The sequence below is a fragment of the Marmota monax genome, unplaced genomic scaffold (assembly GCF_021218885.2).
Source record: "Marmota monax isolate L192 unplaced genomic scaffold, Marmota_monax_Labrador192_F-V1.1 WCK01_AAM20220418_F8-fsc00008, whole genome shotgun sequence".
Classification (NCBI taxonomy): Eukaryota; Metazoa; Chordata; class Mammalia; order Rodentia; family Sciuridae; genus Marmota; species Marmota monax.
The window spans coordinates 12968038-12988670 of NW_026694432.1; the positions used below are offsets into that span (position 1 = coordinate 12968038).

The 20633-nt window shown below is 38.5% G+C and overlaps 1 protein-coding gene and 1 non-coding gene across 2 annotated transcripts in view; both read right to left on the minus strand.

Moving 5' to 3' along the window:
- The window catches only part of Thrap3 (thyroid hormone receptor associated protein 3), a 55095-nt gene that overhangs the window by 26741 nt on the left and 7721 nt on the right, over positions 1-20633 (minus strand). Inside the window, exon 2 of the mRNA XM_046468849.2 lies at positions 11191-11293. The gene's annotated coding sequence lies outside the window, so the exon portion shown is untranslated. The remainder of the gene's footprint in view (positions 1-11190; positions 11294-20633) is intronic.
- On the minus strand, positions 8180-8286 carry LOC124075412 (small nucleolar RNA SNORA26). The gene has a single exon (XR_006846032.1). It is a non-coding gene; the product is annotated as a small nucleolar RNA SNORA26 (small nucleolar RNA).

Genomic DNA, 20633 nt, shown 5'->3' on the forward strand with positions numbered 1-20633 from the left:
AAGCCCTAAGCAACTTAGTGAGACCCTGTCTCAAAATAAAAAATAAAAAAGGCCAGTGATGAAGCTCAGTGGTAAAGTGCCTCTGGGTTCAAAGCCCAGCACCCCCTCCCCTGCCTGACAAAAAAAATCCTTTAAAGCTCTCTATGACTCCATGGAAGGATATGGAAATTGAGTTGGACAGAGGATTGATGCCTATGGCATGAAGAGTTTTTGAGTATGTACACATAAGTGTCTTGAACAGCTCTACTGCTGTAATGTGACATCTGTACAGTGCTTTGCTGAGTATTTTCCTTTTTTCATTCCCATTAAAGCCAAACTTCCTGAGGATACTAAATTTCTTCGAGATCTAGTATACCTTTAAGAGCATGACCAGAACATTTCTTATGGTGTTAACTCTCATTTCATTGTCCACATTCTAACTAATTAAGTATTAGATAATCTTATGACTGGTGGCCTGCAGCAATTAAACCAAGAGATGGCTTTATCTTATTTTCTTGGGTTATTAAAATGTATTAGCATGTTCAAGCATTCTTCCTGCCTCACTCCTAAGTAGCTGGGACTACAGCCACATACCATTGTGCACAACTGTCATTTACCAATTCTTACCCAAAGGTCTCATGACAGAAATGCTAGATGTTAATTCAATAAAGCACTACACAGGAATATTTAATCTGTTTAATTTGGGTTCCAGGATCCAAACATAATCTAAGATTAGAGACAGGGCAGGATCAACAAATACCATACTTTATCTAAAAGGAAACTAATGGTCAAAACAATAACAACTACAAAAAAATTTTTTAAAAGAAAAATAACCTATGGAAATCCTCCCCAAGAAATAACTTTACAAAAAGATTAAAAACTCAGGCTGGGGATGTGGCTCAAGTGGTAGCGCGCTCGCCTGGCATGCATGCGGCCCGGGTTCGATACTCAGCAACACATACAAAGATGTTGTGTCCGCCGAAAACTAAAAAATAAATATTTAAAAAAAAAAAAAAAAAAAGATTCAAAACTCTCAGCATAAGATGAAAACATAAGTTCCTGTCTCAAAAAGAGCTGGGAATGTAGCTCATTGGTAAAGCATCCCTGGGTTAAATCTGCAGAATCAAAGAAATAAGTCCTAATTTAAGATGTACCAACATAAAATATGCTGAAATACTGGAATGTGTAAGTTTATAAACCTAAGTTTATAAATGCCAAAATTTGGTTAGGGTTGTAGCTCAGTGGTAGAGCACTTGCCTTGCATGCGTGAGGCCCTAGATTCAGTCCTCATCACCACATAAAAATAAAGACATTAAATAAATAAGTAAATGTCAAAGTTGTCAGTAATAAATTATGAAAGGGGAAAACAAGCATAAGAATTTGCATCTCTGGATGTTTCTTAGTGGTAGAGAGCTTGCCTAGCATGTGAGAGACCCTGGGTTTGATCCTCAGTACTACCAAAGAAAAGATTAAAGGGGAAAAAAAAATCTCCTTAAAATACCAAGAACACCAAAGCTCTGATTTACCTATTCAATCATCTAAAGAAAGCTATCAATCTGGACACAGAATTAAAACCTAAAAGTTAACATATGATCTAACACCTGATTTTTGCTCTGCTTCTGACAGAGACAGGCTGGGGTAGAGAGCTGGAAGTAGCATCTAGCATGCAACTCCACTGAGTTCACAGAATATTTATGCTGACACTGGGGGAAAGGCAGTAAGCTGGAACTGCCCTGAAATGCCAGTGTTCATCATTTCTTCAAGTAGAACAATGCAGCCAACCTGCCTTGATGGAATTACATCAAGCTCAAAACTCAAATGGTGCTAATCTATAGTCCCAGCTACTCTGGAGGCTGAAGCAGTAGGATCCCCTGAGCCCAGGAGTTCGAGAACAGCATGAGTAACAAAGACCCTGTCTCAAAACAAAAAACAAGGAAAATAAAAAAATCAGCTTCTCTTACTCTTTATCCAGAATATATTAATTGAATACTCTTCTAATATATAATCTGGTCTCTGATGGACCTGCTTACCAGTAAAGAATGCCCTGGGGGGCTGGGGCTATAGCTCAGCGCTTAGCACTTTGATCCTTAGCACCTCGTAAAAATAAACAAATAAAATAAAGGCATGCTGTCCATCTACAACTACAAAAAGGAAACAATGCCCTGGACAAATAAACAATGGAAATTGATTCCCTGGCACTTTGGTTTATCAATAACAACTATTAATATTTACTAAGAAATACCAAAGAGCTACAAACCTTCAGCATTATCTCACATGCAAACCTCATCAAACACTACATTCTGTACCTATTTTACAGAAGAGATTAGGATTTACAGAGTTGTGTAACCTGCCCAAGTTCCACAGCTGGTTAAAACCAGAATTTAAACATACCTTTCTGATATTATCCCTGTTGACTCATCAGTATCTTACTCTCCTATATTATACTCCAACCATTAGTCTCTTGGGAATATGATGTGTGATGATTTCTCAAAGAATGTGGTTCTTAAACCAGCAAAGCTAAGATGCTTAACTGAAATGGCCATTAGCTCTCCTCCTCCATTCAATCTCTAATTCACAGAATAAGGAAAAAAAAGGGAAAGTATAAACTCTACTGAAAAATGTCAGAACTCCAGACCTTGTAAAAGACAATATTTATGTTGCAGATGACTTTAGAGAGCTCGAAGTAGGAAAGCTAAAGCCAGGTGCAGAACAAAGAGCTTCATGTAGTAAGAGAAATCAATCATAAGAAACATGAACATAGTGACCAAAGCCAACAAATTGGCTAGAAATGCATATCTAGGAGAGGCAGCTCAACAACAGCCTCTTGGGGTGGGGGGGGGGATTCTGTGCAAGAGAGCTTGCCTAAACAAGGCTTTTCAATGCAGCATAATCTGTTCTCAAGATTAATCAGAACAAGCCAGGCACAGTGGCACACACCTGTAATCCCAGCGGCTTGGTAGGCTGAGATGGGGGATTGAGTTCAAAGCCAACCTCACTCAGCAAAAGAAAGGCACTAAGCAACTTAATGAGACCTTGTCTCTGCAAAACAGGGCTGAGGATGTGCCTCAGTGGTTGAGTGCCCCTAAGTTCAATCCCTGGGACCCCCAAAACAAAAACAAAATAATTAACTATACAGTAAGACTGGTTTCCACTTGTAAAGTTATTCAGCAAAGAACTGTCGAGTGCTGAAAACAGAAAGCAAAATGGAAACATGCTATTTCTCTACAAATGGTAAGGGCACTACATGATCAATTTCCAGAATGTTTATTTGGAAGCAGTGGGCTACTTTACCTGTAGAGGCTGGAATCACCTGTTTCAGTTAGCAGCTGACAAATAATAATATTGTAAATAAGTTAGATACATTAAAAACAACTGAATAAAACTGGAATTCCACTGCATTTATTTTCGAAACTAGAAATAGACAGTGGCACATCACTATAATCCCAATTAAGTAACTCAGGAGGCTGAGGGAAGAGGACTGCCAAGTTGAAGGCCATCCTGAGCAATAATTTAGCAAGACCCTAACTCAAAAAGGGTTGGGAATTTGGCTCATTGATTAAGCACACCTGAGTTCAATCTCCAGCACCAGAGGGTGGACAGTTGAGCTTGGGGTTTAGCTCAGCTGTAGAGCATTCACCCAGCCAGCATGTGCAAGGCCAGAGTTCAAACCCCAGCACAGCAAGGAAAAAAAAAAAAAAAAAGATCCAGCTGGGCACAAAAGCCCACACCCAGCTACTTAAGAGGCTAAGGCAGAAAGATGGCAAATTTAAGTACAGGCTCGGCAACTTAGTGAGACCCTGTCTCAAAAATTTAAAGGGGCCTGGTTATGTAGCTCGGTGGTAGAACACCCCTGAGTTTGATACCAAATACCACATTAAAAAAATAAAGTAAGGCCAGGCATGGTGGACTATAATCCTAGTGGCTTGGAAGGTGGAGACAGAAGGATCAAAGCCAGCCTCAGCAACATCAAGGCACTAAGCAACTCAGCAAGACACATTCTCTAAATAAAATACAAAATAGGGCTGGGGATGTAGCTCAGTTGTCGAGTGCCCCTGAGTTCAATCCCCAATCCCCACCCCAGTCCCCACAAAAATAAATAAATAATAAATTTTGAAATAGCAAAAAATTCACTAAAGAGCAGCAGGTCTCATTTGAGTTCCAGATACTTCTGGATAGTTAAGAGCAGAAAAGTAAAGCTCAGGTAAATATTAAACATGTTTACTATTTTATTCTTTTCTCCAGAGACAGTCCTCTCCTGAGTAAAAAGAGGAGGGAAAGAGGGGAAACAGCATCAAAAACAGCTGCGGTTATCTCTAGGAGTATAATTCGTCAAGGCTTCGTTCACATCCCATCCACGACCCCTAAAGAAATCAAATTAGAGACCTCTTTCTGACATTTATTCTGCTATTAAGTCACTCTTAATATTATTTTGCAAGATAAATCGGTCAACAATATTATTTCAATTCTAAGATCTTCCAATTTACAGAAAATATCCTCACATGCATTACGCGACCTTCTAAAATGGTGGTGGGGGGGATCATCCCTTGGGGAGGATAATTTTACTATTTTAAACAATTTAAAGATAAAATTATTCTGGAATTTAGCACTGAAATTTCTGCTTTAAACATGTAAACTGCGGGTACACATGTAAATTTAAGAAATATCTACATAGGTGCTAGCAACAAAGAGTTAACAGGGGTTATCTCTTCAGAGTGGGAGGATAGACAGGATGGGAGCAAGAGAGGGATCGAGTACTTCTGACTCTGCATAATTTTTCTAGCCACAAGTTCATGGATGTGCAGATGTGTTTTGTATGTATTTTATTTTGTTACAGTATTGTGGTTTGAACCCTGGGACCATGTGCATGCTAGGCCAAGTGTTCTACCACTGGCCTATATTCCCCAGCCCTAGCTATTTATTTTTTTATGTTGTCCAGGCTGGCCTTTAACTCCTGGGCTCAAAAGATCCTTCCACCTCAGCCTCCTTAGTAACTGGGATTACAATTACAGACTTAAGCCACCACCCTGGATGTTTTTAAGTTTATTTATTATTATTCAAACACACACAAAAGTAGAAAGGATAGAATAAGGATCCAAGTGCACCAACGGTCCAACTTCAAAAATTCTCAACACTCTGGCTGGGTGTATTGGCACCCAATTGTAAACCCAGCTACTTGGGAGACGGAGGCAGGAGGATTACAAGTTCAAGGCCAGCCCAGGCAATTTAGTAAGACCCTGACTCAAAAAATAAAAAGGGCTAGGGATGTAGCTCAGGGACAGAGGGCCCCTGGATTCAAACCTCAGCAATCATATCCCTCCCCAATTTTTTTTCCCACATCATTTCCTACCCTTTATAAAAACTAACCAATCTGTCTGAAACCATAAGACACTAAATGTCCAGGGACTTGGCCTCTGACTAAGTAGTCTCATCACTGCACATGAAGCAATCTACCTACAACAACTTCAGGCAGCAATAATCCGACTTAAAAAAGATGAGTTCCCAGAGTGAGTCAGGGTGCTACATCCTATCCAGTGAAGGACAACTGGGCTGCTGGCTTCTTTCCATCACAGCCAGCAAAGAGGTCAAATTTCTTTCCAGCTTTTCAACCAGAGTCTCAGTTTCTGGTCCTATCCTGTGGCAAACTCCACTCTTTCCATCATTTACCTTTCAAAAGAACATGACCATGTTATTTCTCAATAACATGGAAAAGTAGAAAAACCCAAGAGATTAATAGTTTACATGAGGCACAGAACACAGCAGGCAGAAGGGCACTATTTCAAAGCTGATTCCCACACAGGAACCTGAATTTTGTGAAGTTCTTTCTTAACTGATAAATCCCTGCTAGATGGAAAAGGAATCCATAATCCCAACATATAATAAGCAACCACATTCCATTCACATTCTTCCATAATGTTATTTCAAGATGTGACAAAGGTGGGTATTAAGTAAGTAAAGAAATATGCTAAAGTAAATTATCAATCTAAAAACGCCCAGTCCCAGATGAAATCAGATTGTCACTTTATCATACTAGCCAGGTTATACAGTTAGTAGCAGCTCTGGTAGCAGAAAATAACTGGATTAAAATCTTGCTTCTGCCACCTATTAGCTGGATAAAATACTGTCAATCTTCCTAATGTGACCTTCACCTCATAGAATAACCATGGGAATTAAAGAAGTACCTATATAAAAAGTGCTTGGCACACAGTAGGTAAGTTCATATCTTAAGCTATGTTTAACTACAACCCCAGAAGTGACCAGGTGGTGATATTTAGAACTTCCCTGGGAATAAACAAGCTTTGCCACTGATTCTATTTTTCTTGCATTTACAAGTCTATAAGTAATCAGATATACTCCTACATGGAACAATCAAGGCTTTTATATTTTAGTGGCTAAATTAGCATGTATCACATAGAAGAGGTGCACTAGAAGGTACCATCAAGGAAGATATAGGTCAAAAGACCATGCCTTTGGAAGACAAATATCTGTTAGCTGTTAGCAGAGAAAAATCATCAGCAAACTGAGGGGCTATTCATTTAAACTTTGTCATCACAATATCACCACTATAGGTAACTTGTGATATCCCCTCAAGGATTTACTCAATGTCTATTAAGCTCAGGATCATGTATGCAATAAATGTTTCATCATCAGGGAACAGAATAGTAGGCAACTCCTCCAGAGGATCCTCTCCTGTCTCTCTCACAGAGGGTAATAGAGATTTTAGTTCCCATTTTAAATGAGCGTAGGAGAACATTTTCTTCCCATTTTTTTAAATGCCTTTGTTTATTTATTTATTTATTTTTATGTGGCACAGAGGATTAAACCCACTACTTCACACTTACTAGGCAAGCACTCTACCACTGAGCTATATATAACCCAGCCCTCTTCTCATTTCTTACAGGATATCTAGGCTTTTCTAACTTAAAAAAGACACCATAATATGTTAACTAATGACCTATAGTTTCCTTCCAACTCTTATTATTAAACTAAATAAGCAGCAAATCATGACACTGAGTTTCTTTGTTGGGGCAGTAGTGGGGATTGACCCCAGCATGCAAGACAAGCACTCTATCATTGAGCTACATTCCCAGCCCCACTTAACTGTTTTTTTTTTTTTGTTGTTGTTGTTGTTTTAATGAATATGTTATTAGCCAGGTGCAGTGGCACAAGCCCATAACCTCAGAGAGGTGGGAGGATCACAAGTTCAAGGCTAGCCCCAGCAACTTGGCAAGACCCTGTCTCAAAATAAAAAGAAATGGGGATGTAGCTCATTGGGGTAAAGCACTGCTGGCTTCAATCCCCAGTACTGGAGGAAAAAAAAAAAAAAGTCATGTACTTTTTCAATACAACACTGAGTACTGAAACAAGATTAAATAAATGGAAGAAAAATACAAATTCTAGAAAATACACCCTGTAGCTGAGTGTGGTGGTACACACCTATAATGCCACAGACTCTGGAGGCTGATATAGAAGGATCACAAATTCAAGGCTAGCTTGGGCAACTAAGCAAGACCATCTCAAAGTTATTGGTTTTTTTAAAAAGGATGTGGTGGCAGCTGGAGGTGTACCTTGGTAGTCAAGTATCAATTCAATACACAGTACACAAAAGAAAATATACTCTGTAAAACATCCTTGTAAGGTTAGATTTTCTTTTCTGGTGCTGGGAATCAAACCCAGGGTTCGTCATGCCAGGTAAACACTCCACAGCTGAGGTACACCTCCAGACCAAAGTTGGCTTTTCAAATTCGTAGAAAGAGAAAATATTAGTGACTATTTGATAGGCCTATCTAATCCTTATTACAGACATTATAAATAATTTGCTCAGATTGTATTCACTATAAAAGGACAAAAAGATAATAACAATAACAACAACAGAATACAGCAATAATAACAGAATAATAGCCAGACACTGTTCTTAGTGCTTTATAAATTCACTTAATTCACAAACTGCTATTAGAAACACAGTATGTATTAGTACCCCCATTTTTTTCTCTAGCTGTTAACTCCAGACAGGATCCAAAGAGTTTTGCAATCTCTTCTCTGGGTGGTAGGGGTGTTATTTCTGGGTACTGGGGATTGAACTCATGGGCATTCGGCCACTGAGCCACATTCCCCAACCCTATTTTGTATTGAGATGCTAAGCACCTCACCATTGCTGAGGCTGGTTTTGAACTTGCAATTCTCCTGTTTCAGCCTCCCAAACCACTGGGATTACAGGCATATGCCCAGCTTCTTCTCTGGGTTTTATGGAGGTTTCCTTTACCCTCTGTGTTAGCCTCTTAAAGTACTGTGTCAACCTTAAGAAGGCACAGTACTCCTATTTTAATAAGAGGAAACGATCCACATCTATTTCATCTCACTGCTTCATTAAGGCAACATAAAGAAGCTGTAGAAAATTAATAATAGCCAGGAAGATCACAAATTCAAAGTCAGCCTCAGCAATTTAGCAAGACCCTGACTCAAAATAAAAAAGGGCTGAGGACATGACTCAGTGGTTAAGTGCCCCTGGGTACAATCCCCAATACCAAAATAATAACAACAAAGCACAGGTGAAAAAATAAACAGAAAAAAATAAATAAAAATAAACAGAAGGTTAGAAAACATGGCCCAGGAAATCCCTCAGAAAATGGAACAAAAATGCAGAGGTGCAAACAGCAGGGGAAAAAGGATAAAATTATCGGATCAGTCCCAAAGACTCAGCATCCAAATAATAGACATAGGAGAAGAATAAAGAAAATGAAGAAGAGCCTGGCACAGTGGCACATGCCTGTAATCCCAGCAACTCAGGAGACTAAGGCGGGAGGATTGTAAAGTTCAAGGCCAGCCTCAGCATATTAGCAAGGGCCCTATACAACTTAGTAGATTCTTGTCTTAAAAATGAAAGAGGCTGGGGATGTAGCTCATTGGTAAAGCAACTCTGGGTTCAATCCCCAATACAAAAAAAAAAGAAGAAGAAGAGGAGGAAAACCTAAGACCTAATTTGAATCTACTGAGTGCATAGCCCACTAGATGAAAACAGCCACAACAAGAAGATCATTATAAAATTTCAGAACACTGGGACAAAGAGGTCTAAAGGTTTCAGGTTACATACAGGTTATCTCACCAATGGTGGAGGCCAAAAGACAACAGAATAGGATCTTCAAAATTTTCAAGGAAAATATTTCCAAATTTCAATTCTATACCTGATCAAATTAATAATCAATGTAAGGATAAAATGAAAGCTTTCAGATATGTAATGTCTAAAACATTTACCTCTCATGTTGTGCACTTTCTTCAGGAAGCTAACAGAAAAAGGTCAAGGTACTCTTCCAAAACCAATAGCTCAATCAAGGGGGAGAAAAATCTGAGATTGGACCCAGCCCAGGAGAGGGAGGGGATTCATCAGGATGATGTCAAGATCAGGACAGCTGCACTGTGCTGCTGCCTACGGCACATGTTCATATTAGGCGAAGCAGAAGGGATCTCCAAAAGAACAGAACGCACCAGGCAGCCAAAGTGCACACATGTCCTCAGGAAGATCTACACTGCTGGCCAGAGTATGGTAAGGAATTACTGATAAAAACACAGAAATAAAGCACAACAACAAAAAAGGTTAATTATTAACAGAGAAAACAAATAGTTGTGCAAAAAAGGAAAAGTAATCACGGCATGCAACATGACTGGACTTTGAAAAAAACTGTATATAAACATAATATTATCGGTTAAGTATACTGCTCTAACCAAAAACACATTATAACTGGTATGAAAAAAATTTGCACATGTGAGATGGACATGGAAGCCTGACAAAAACCATCACACTAACCTTATTACTTAGAGAAGTAATACCAAAAGAAAGAGCAGAGGGCTGGGTTGTGGCTCAGTGGTAGAGCGCTTGCCTAGCATGTGTGAAACACTTGGTTTAATCCCAGGAACCACATAAAAGTAGCTGATGGTCTGATATGACTAGGTATTATTTTATTTGCACATATATCAACAAAATTTTGGGGACTGGGGATATAGCTCAGTGGTGGAGCACTCACCTAGCATGCAAAAGGCCCCGAGTCTGACTCCCAGCACTGCAAAAAAAAAGTTTTGTTTTGTTTTTTTAAGTACAGATAAACTGTAAAATGCTATTTATTCATTTTTGGTACTGGGAATCAAACTCAAGTGCTTTACCACTGAGCTACATCCCCAGTCTTTTTTTTTTTTTTTTTTGAGATAGCATCTTGCTATATTGCTGAGGGCCTAACTGCTAAATGAACTTGCAATCCTCCTGCCTCCATCTCCCAACTTGCTAGGACTGGTACAGGCCATGTACCATTTTGCCCAGCTTAGAAGATGCTTTTTAAAGAAAATGTATTACATAAAGAAATCAAACATATACAACGATTTATGCACCACACTCATCCATGATAAGGAAAAAGAAGGAAAAGGCTAATTATCTACCAAAAAGAGATGAGTTAAGACATTCTATGAAACATTCATTATGAAATGCCTTGAGCCACTAAAAAATCCAAAGGGAAAAAATCTGTTGTTTATTAAAACCATGTGACAAAAATTACAATTCCAGCCAGGGGTGGTGGCACATGCCTGTAATACTTAGGAGGCTGAGGCAGGAGGATTCCAAGTTCAGAGCCAGTCTCAGCAACTCAGCAATGGCCTCAGAAACTTAGCATGTTTCTGTCTCAAAATAACATGGGGGGGCACCCTGGGAATATGGCTCAGTGGTTAAGACCCCCATATTTAATCCCTGACACCCCAAAGAAGAAAACCAAACAAAAAATTATAACCACAATTTTGATTAAACAAACACATTCAAGTAACATGCACATGAAAAAGACTGCTCACCAAAATATTTACATATATACACAAACATATGTATCTCTACACATATACACTTATTAAATCTGTAGATTTAATAAATGATGCTTATGAACATAGAACTTCCATTAAGGAATCCCATAGATAATCAACTTTCAACATATAACACTGGTTTTACAAATCAGTGAAGTTATTAGTTCTTTTTTTAAACTATTATCAATTTTATTAATCCATATATTCAAAGTATTTTCATTTTACTAACATTGTCAATATAAAATGACTAATTAGATATTTTAGTCTTTTTGCATATTCAATCTTCAAAAAATAGTGTTTTTTATACTCATAGCAATTTGAGCTACCCATTTTTTAAAAAAATTTGATATTATCCGTTCTTTTCAGTTACCACACATTTACCTTATTAGAACAATGACTTGACATGCACTAGATCCAAACACTTTCTCCAAAGAACACTGGCAGCACTACTGGCTTCTCCGATTTACAAAGTCAGGATGCAATCCTGGAATAAGAGAAATAAGTGATAAAATGGTTACCCATTTTTTCCATACCTTGCAGATTAGATTCCATTACTAGTGTCTGAAATCCATAAGCAAAAACTCCAGCCCTCGATTTTATTTCTAATGGACACCAGGATTCTCTGGCAAAATGTACTGGTCTGATGGTCTGCCTCTGGTCAACTGTCTAACGCATATCTTCATCCATTCAACCTCCTACAGCATGGAAAGCTAAAACTGTCATTCTTGTAACCTAACACTTCTACTAGCAATATCAGGTGCTAGGGTTTGCATTATGCAAGACTAGTTTGCAAGCTTCATAATTCAACCCGGTGAACTTTGAAACAAGAAAAAAATTGAACTGAGATATGCAAAACTAAATTAACAAAAACATGTCAAGTTAAAATACCCCCTATCTCCATCCCTAAAGGCACATGCACAAAAAACCTTTCTATTCCAGTTGTCTAAATATTCCTAGATCTATGGGGGTGGGGTTCTGGCTCAGTCGTAGAGTGCTCGCCTAGCATGTGTGAGACACTGGATTTGATCCCAGCACTACATAAAAATAAAGATATTGTGTCCACCTACAATTAAAAATAAATATTTAAAAAAATTTAAAACATAATATTCCTAGATCTATGAACACAGTCATAAATTAAAGCTAGATAGAATATTACCCACAACACATAGGATAACCAAGTTCTAAAACCAGAAAACTCATAATGTCCTCACTCCTGCTTGTTACTGAAGTGTTACTGTTCATGAAGATGCAGTCTCGATATTTATCTTCCTTTCTGCATTTACTCAGCATTCACTCTGTCAAGATGGGACACGCTGGGTAACCACCTCAGCTTTCTCTGGACTCTATAACTTGAATCCTTGCCCATTTAGTCAGGAAGGAAAATCTCTCCTAAAACTATGGATCCAAACTCTTTGCACCCATAGAATCCTCAAACTACAATGTCTCCTACCCTTTCATCAAATGCTCAAACATTCCTTTGAGGGTCTCCTTCCCCAAAAGATGTCCCTGGCTCTCCCAGGCAGGTTGGGTACTGACTGTGACACCCTAGGCAGATCTCTCATTACACCCATTTCATGATCTGTTGTTAAATGTCAATTTCCTCACTGGACTATAAACTAGTTTTTGTGATTTTTTTTTTTAAGTTTGTAGATGACACAATACCTTTATTTATTTATTCTATGTGGTGCTGAGGATCAAACCCAGTGCCTCACATATGCTTAGGCAAGCACTTTACCACTGAGCTACAACCCTAGCCCAGCACACAGTACTTATAAGACAAACTGCTGTGGCACATTCTGGCTGCTAAATGAAGAATAAATTTTAAAGGACAAGGGCAGAAAAAAAATCAGTAGACATTGCCTAAAATAATTCAGGTAAAGGACAGCAATGCCTTAGACCACAGCATAGCTCAAAATACTCCTAGCATTCCACACACTACTAGAACATAATTCCTAAATCCAAACAAAGGGTAAATGCTAATATTTTCAGACCACACAATCGTATCTCTATTGTAAACAACAGCAATTTTTTTTTTCTTACCTCATTTCAGGCTCCCTTGGCAACCAGAGAAACAAAGATAAGGAAACACAAGGATAACCTTGCCCTCTCCTCTGACCCCTAAAGTCAAAGCTAGTCCTCTAAACCATGAGGCACATGTTTAAATAATATTTGAGGGCTAATGTTGTTCTGGCTTCAAAAGCATAACCATAGCAACGAAAGTAAATAAAAGGGGCTGGAGTTGTGGCTCAGTGGTAGAGTGCTTGCCTAGCATGCAAAAGGCACTGGGTTTGATCCTCAGCACCACATAAATGTAAAATAAAATAAAAAAAAAAATAGGTTGTGTCCACCTAAAACTTAAGAATAAATATTTTTTTAAAAAAGGTAAATAAAAGGGCTAGGGATATAGCGGGAGGTTTGCAAGTTCAAAAGCAGTCTCAGCCAACTTAGACAGACCCTGTCTCAAAATTAAAACGGCTAGGGATGTAACTCAGTGATAAAGCACCTCTGGGTTTAATCCCCATTACCAAAAAAAAAAAAAAAGATGATGATGGGGGAGAGTGGGCTGGGATTGTGGCTCAGTGGTAGAGCACTTGCCTTATATGTGTGACATACTGGGTTTGATCCTCAGCATCATGTAAAAATAAATAAAGATATTGTGTCCATCCACAACACACACATCACACATACACACACTCTCCCCCCCATGTCTGTCTGTGTCTCTCTCTCTCTATATATATATATATGTGTGTGTGTGTATTTAAAAATTAAAAAAAAAAAAAAAAAGACTAGGGGACAGGGGTGCATGCCTATAATCCCAGAGACTCAGGATGTTGACACAGGAGGATTGCAAAATTTGAGGCCAGCCTCAGCAACTTAGTGAGACCCTAAGCAGCTTAGCAAGACCCTATTTCGAAATTTTAAAAAATTAAAAAGGGCTAGGAATATGGCTCAGTACCAAAAGAAAAAGAATAAACAATCTACTAGGCACTGTAAATTCAAAAGATGAACGAGCTCAGTTAAAATCACATTCTCATGGATTAATATAATCACATCCTTGCCTGGTGAGGTAATCCACGACCATAATACCAGCTACTCTGGAGGCCAAGGCAGGAGTACCAAAAGTTTGAGGTCAGCCTCAGCAACTTAGGTGAGACCCTGCCTCAAAAAAAAAGTGGGAACATTGGGGTTGCTGAGGATGTGACTCAATATAAAAAACCCTGGGTTTAATCCCCAGTATGGCGGGCAGGAGAAGAGCTGGGTGTCTTGTGATTAAAAGTTACAATCCAATCCAATCTAGCTGCAAAAATGCTGACCTGGAAGGACATCAGAGTTTAGGACAAATATGACTAGAATTAGGGTCATAGAGCCATCAAGAACTAAGAACTGAAAGCACTTCTGATGATCATATCTAATACAATCCCATAGTTTTACAGATGAGAAACTGTGCCCAGTAAAAAAGGCTAAAATGAAGAGCTAAAACTAGAATGCCTACAGTACTCTGGCTCTCAGTGTCCCAAATCTTGCCACCACACCTTTTACCTACTAAAAAATGAGCAACACACACATCCTTCATCCAGTATGTTCTATCATCTTACTCATCATCTTCCAGTTATTATCTAAAGGACTGTTTTAAAAATATACCTTGTGAAATCAAGTCTTGGTTCTTTCCTTTTTCTTTAAGCATTGGGGATTAAACCCAGGGCACTTAACCACTGAGCCACATCCCTAGCCTTCCCCACCTTTTTTTTTTTTTTTAAAATATTTTTTTAGTTGTCAATAGACCTTTAATTTATTTGTATGCGGTACTGAGAAATGAACCCAGTGCCTCACACATGCTAGGCAGGTGCTCTACCACTGAGCCATCACCCCAGCCCATCTCTAATCCTTTTTATATTTTTATTTAGAGACTAGGTCTCACTAAGTTGCTTAAGGCCTCAATAAATTGCTGAGGCCAGCTCTGAACTCGCCTCAGCTTCCCAAACCACTGGAATTACAAACTTGCACCACCACCGTGCCTGGCTTGTCTTGGAAAACATATTTTAAAACAAACTCATTGAGGACTGCAGCTGTGGCTCAGAGGTGGAGCAATCACCTATTGTGTGTGGAGGGTCGACCCTCAGCACCACATAAAGTAAAATATATACATTGTGTCCACCTATAACTAAAAAATAAATTTAAGAAAACCTCATTGAGCCAGGCATGGTGGCCCACACCTGTAACCAAAGCTGCTGAGGCAGGAGGATCAGATTCCTAAACCAGTCTCAACAACAGCACCTCAGCAATTGTGAGGCACTTAGCAACTCAGTGGTGGAGTACCTGAGTTCAATCCCTGGTACGAAGGAAAAAACAAAACAAAAAAAAAACACTCATTAAAATTTAGGTAATTTTTGTACTCTTCATAGAGGCACCAGAGGATGTTCTGATTATAAGAATAAAATCTAGGGCTGAGGCTATAGCTCAATTTATAGTTTGCCTCACATGTACAAGGACCTGGGTTCAATCCCCAGCACCACAAAAAATAAATAAATAAAATCTAACTTATAGTCTATTTTTAAGAAATATTAGTCAACAACAAAAAAACTAATTGCAGAGTAGAAAAGGGGATCATACATTCAGAGTCTATCTTCCATACTTCCTTAATTGTGCTAGAAATTTTTTTCATCCAAGATAGCTGTTTGATTAACAATCCATTTAACCCAGGGCATCAGAGCCAATAACCAACTTCTAGGGGAGTCACATTTGCTTTCATTTTTAACAAGCAATAGGGAAAAGACCAAACTTGATGATAGAATAACTTGTCACAAAGACGATATAATTCCTCTGATTAAAGGTCCCACTTGCTTACTGAATAAAATCCTGCTCTAACCACTCCATCCTCTACTGGTCAACTCCTATGCTTCTACCCTTAATCAAACAATATTTTTAGAATGAATTTTTCGGCTTCTACATCTTTAATCATGCTCCTCACACTATCCTGAATAGCCTCCTCTCAATCATCACTGTCCCAACCTGTATCCTCAACACATGAAAAACTCAAGCAGCTGCTCAACCTCCATCCTTCCACCATCAGCTCAAATGACAACTCCTATGAAGCTTCTAAGAATAAATCAAACCCTTAAAATACTTTTCAGTTTCCAGAATCAACTTAAAAAAAAAAAAAAAAAAAAAAAAAAACCACAAAGTTGATACACACATATTTAAACAACAGCAAGTATAAATCAGTTAAATTCCCAATCAGGCACAATGGCTCACACCTATAATTCCAGTGACCCAGGTCAAGGCAGGAAGATCACAAGTTCAAGGCCAACCTCACAACTTGGCAAGGCCCTAAGCAATTTTATCCAGAACACTGTTTCAAAATAAAAAATAAAAAGGATTGGGGATGTAGCTCAGTGGCAAAGCACCCATGGATTGATCCCCAGCAAGAAAGAAAGGGAGGGAAGGAGGGAAGGAAGAAAGAAAGAGAAATAAATCAGTTAAATGTTAAATCCCTAGAAGTTTCCTTAACTCCACACTAGGTCCAAATCTGAAGCTGATTACTCAGTGAAATAATTTTTACAATATTATATCTTTATAAACTATAAAAAGAAATGTGCCAAAGAAAAAGCAACTTTCAAATATTTTCAACATTAACCAAATGATTCATGTTTCTATATTAAAGCTGGATTTAACATGTACAATGCTTTAGGATGGAAGATAAAGCATCAAATAACTGTACCAAAACTTACAATATAAATTTGAACAGTGATTTTCTACACAATAGAATTAGTTAATGGCAAGAGGATGAATAGTCCAGAAAACAAAACCTGTATTTCTATAGCGATACTGTGATACTTTACACCCCAAGAGGAAAGTACCTTGATTTTGTGTTGGCAACTTGGTATGATTAGTTACTAGAATAAAATCAGGTGAGAACAACAAGATCAAAATTCCATATGGAATAACATTGCAAAGTTATGCAATATTTATGCATATATCTTATGCAATATTTTTATCTTACACATAAAAACTTTAAGTTTCCTAATAAAGAGCAATAATTTATTTGACTTCAAAATTGAGTGATCTTCCATTCATGGGTCACATAGGCAGATACCTGAACTCAATACATAAATGGTCAGTGAAGATGTGATGAAACAAATTTAGCAAATGCTAACAAATGTAGAATCTAAGTGATGGGCACATAGGTGCTAACTATACAATTCTTTCCACTTTTCTGTATGCTCAAAATCCTTCATAATAAAATATTGGAAGAAAAAAAGAAACCATCATCCCTGACACATATATTTGATGCAGAATGATTAACTTACACAGTATGAAGACAACACACACCTTACAGGAATGATGGAATTTAAAAAGACAATTTATGAAGCTAGGCTCAGTGGCACATGCCTATAATCCCAGCGGCTCAGGAGGCTGAGGCAGGAGGATCAAGTTCAAAGCTAGCCTCAGCAAAAGCAAACTGCTAGCAACTTAGTGAGACCCATCTCTAAATAAAATGCAAAATAGGGGTGGGGATGTGGCTCAATGATAGAGTGTCTCTGTGTTCAATCCCCAGTAACCCCCCCCCAAAAAAAAGACAGTTTATGAGACTAAATCCTCTAAAAGTATTGCTGACTAAATTTTCTACAAATTCATTTAAGCCACATTCAGTGAGTTCATAACAGCTGTATTAATACTAATTTGGTGAAAATAAATATACTTACCACAGCCCCAAAATAAAGACACTGAACAATTAAGCTTTAGCTCACCCAACATAAATATCCAGTGGCCTAAAGACAACATTTGAAGCCCAGATTTAAGCAACAGTCTACTTCTACAGAATAATCTGAGATAGAAGGATCACTTAAAATCAGGAGCCCAGGACCAGCCTGGCCAACATACAAACCTTGTATCTAAAAAACCACATAGGGCTAGGGCTGGGGCTTGGGCTCAGCTGTAGAGTGCTCACCTAGCATGTGCATGGCACTGGGTGTTCCATCTTCAGCACCACATAAAAAATAAATGAATAAATAAAATACGGTATCGTGTCCAACTACAACTAAAAGAATATTTTAAAAAGATAAATAACCTTGATAGAAATTAAATCTTTAAAAAAGTATATTAATAAATACTCTCTACACCAATTTTTTTATAAACACCTGGCATTTTATAGGCATTTAGTAAGTAGTTCATGCCTCATCCCCCCCCCCAAAAAAAAAGAAAGAAAAGAGTCAAATAACATAAAATCCAGTCCTTGCATCAATCCAAATTCTAGTTCCTACCATACCGAGGTGTTTTGTAAAGTGAAGAACAGTCGAGCGTGATGGTGCATACCTGTAATCCCAGCAATTTGGGAGGCTGAGACAGGAGGATTCCAAGTTTGAGGCCAGTTTCAGCAATTTAGTGAGACTCTCAGCAATTTAGCAAGATCCTATCTCAAAATAAAAAGGGCTGGGGACATAGCTCAGTGGAAGATAGTCCCAGTACTGCCAAAAAACAAAAGAAAAAAAAAAGCCAGGCACCAGTGCCCAGCAGCTCGGGAGACGGGAGAATCGAAGTTCAAAGCCAGCCTCAGCAAAGGTGAGGTGCTAAGCAACTCAATGAGACCCTGTCTCTAAACAAAATATGAAATAGGGCTGGGGATGTGGCTTAGTGGCCAAGTGCCCCTGAGTCCAATACCCAGAACACACCCCCCCCCCCGTAAGAAAAGAAAAAAAGCAATAAACCAAGCATGGTGTAATCCCAGTTACTAGGGAAGCTGAAGCAGTTGGATCACTTGACTCTAGTAGGAGTTTTGAGTCCAGCATGGGCAACATAATAAGAACCCATCCTTTTTTTTTTTGGGGGGGGGCCAGGTGAGGGGAAAAGGTCCAGGGCTGGGGAGCAAACCCAGGGCCTCACGCATGCTAGGCAAATGCTGAGAACCCTCTCTTAAAAAAAAAAAAAAAGGAAGACAATAATCCAACAATCAAATATATTGTCTTCTAGTTCTACATTGCAACTCAATGACATTACATTCAAAGCAACTTTAATCACCTCTGGAGGGCTAAATGATAAGCCAATTTATATTTGCTGAAAATAAAATGTCTAGCAGTAGCATATCTAAGTGACTAACAAAACTGAAAAAGCAAAGAGGTAAAGCTAAATTCTATGTTATGAACAAAAATACAGCAATCCCATTAACCCCAAAATATCATTTTCCAAAAATTTCCAACAAAATAAGAGGAATATCATTAACAAAATGCTTCCACAACTTATGGGAGTTTGGGGGGGTAGGGGGGATACTGAGGATTAGCAACCTAGGGATGCTTAATCACTGAGCTACATTCCCAACCCCCTTTTTTTAAAAAATATATATTTTAGTTATAGATGGACAAAATACTTTTATTTATTTATATATGGTGCTGAGGATCAAATCCAGCACCTCACACATGCTAGACAAGTGCTCTACCACTGAGCCACAACCCCAGTCCCCTCCCCAACCCCTTTTTTTTTTTTTTTTTGAAATAGGGTCTTACTATGTTGCCCAGACTGGCCTCAAACTTTTGAGTCTCTTGCCTCAGCCTCCTGCATCGCTGGGAGCAACTTAGGTCCTTGTGAAGCAAGGTATTAAATATGAGGCCTTCATAAATAAACCCAAGAGTTTTATTCCTATTTCCTCCATGGTTTCTTACTGTCTACCATTACTACTCAAAAATACCTTCGACAAGCATCAAAGTAAAAATGTACATGTGCAACACCCCAAAACAGTAGATATCTCTTCTATAGATCCAAACTGTTAATGGCCTGAAGAGACAGCACTATGGGAAACTTCTACTTTCTCCATTATATATTTCTGTAATGTCTGAATTTTTCAAACACCTGTCTGTGGGCAGGGATTTAAAAAAATATATTATTCAAGGGTTTTATAAAATATGTCTTGCTTGGGATGGGAGGTCCTTAGGGGACTCGGGAGTTTTATTTTTTAAAAAACAAAATGATACTGGGTTCAACTCCCAGTTCCAAAACACACACATACAAAAAAAAAATGATAAAAGAGAACCTCAGGGGCTGGAGTTGGCTCAGCGGTAGAGCACTCGCCTACCATGTGCAAGGCCCTGGGTTCGATCCTTAGCACCACATAAAAATAAATAAATAAAATTAAGGTATTGTGTCCAACTACAACTAAAAAATATGTATCAAAAAATTTAAAAAAAAAAGACAGAGAGACCCTCAGAGTATAAAATATAAATGTAGAACTGTTCTGATTGAAATGAGACTGGGGGGCTCAAGAGTCCCATCACCACCTCAGCCTCTTTCCCTGAGTAGCAGCTCCAGAAGCACCCTCACTTCAGAGAATGTTTAAAAGCCTCCTATCCAATCAAAGTCCATAACGATTATTTTGGGGGAGGGGGGTGCTTGTGGTAGCAAGTGAACCCAGGGCTTCACACATGCTAGCCAAGCACTCAATCAACTGAGCTACATCCCTAGCCCTCCTGTCCAATCTAGATTTGGCTAAATTTACTAAATATTCAACAAAAACTATCATTATCATAACATTTCTAGCTACATGCAGTTGCAAAATAGCAAAATAAGATGGGTTTTCAATACAAATTTTTACAAATTTATTATTCGTACAACAGACATCTATGTATATTTTAAGAACACAGTTCAATGAGTTTTGATGAGAAATATACTGTATTAACACTACCCCCACTGCAGGGTGATGTGACACCTGCCCCCAGGGATTTGGAATGAGGCAGGAGGATCCCAAGTTCAAGGCCAGCAAGTTCAAGTTCAAGGTCAGAATATAAGGCCCTGTCTCAAAATGAAAAACAAAAAGCTCTTTGGGCTGGGGATATAGC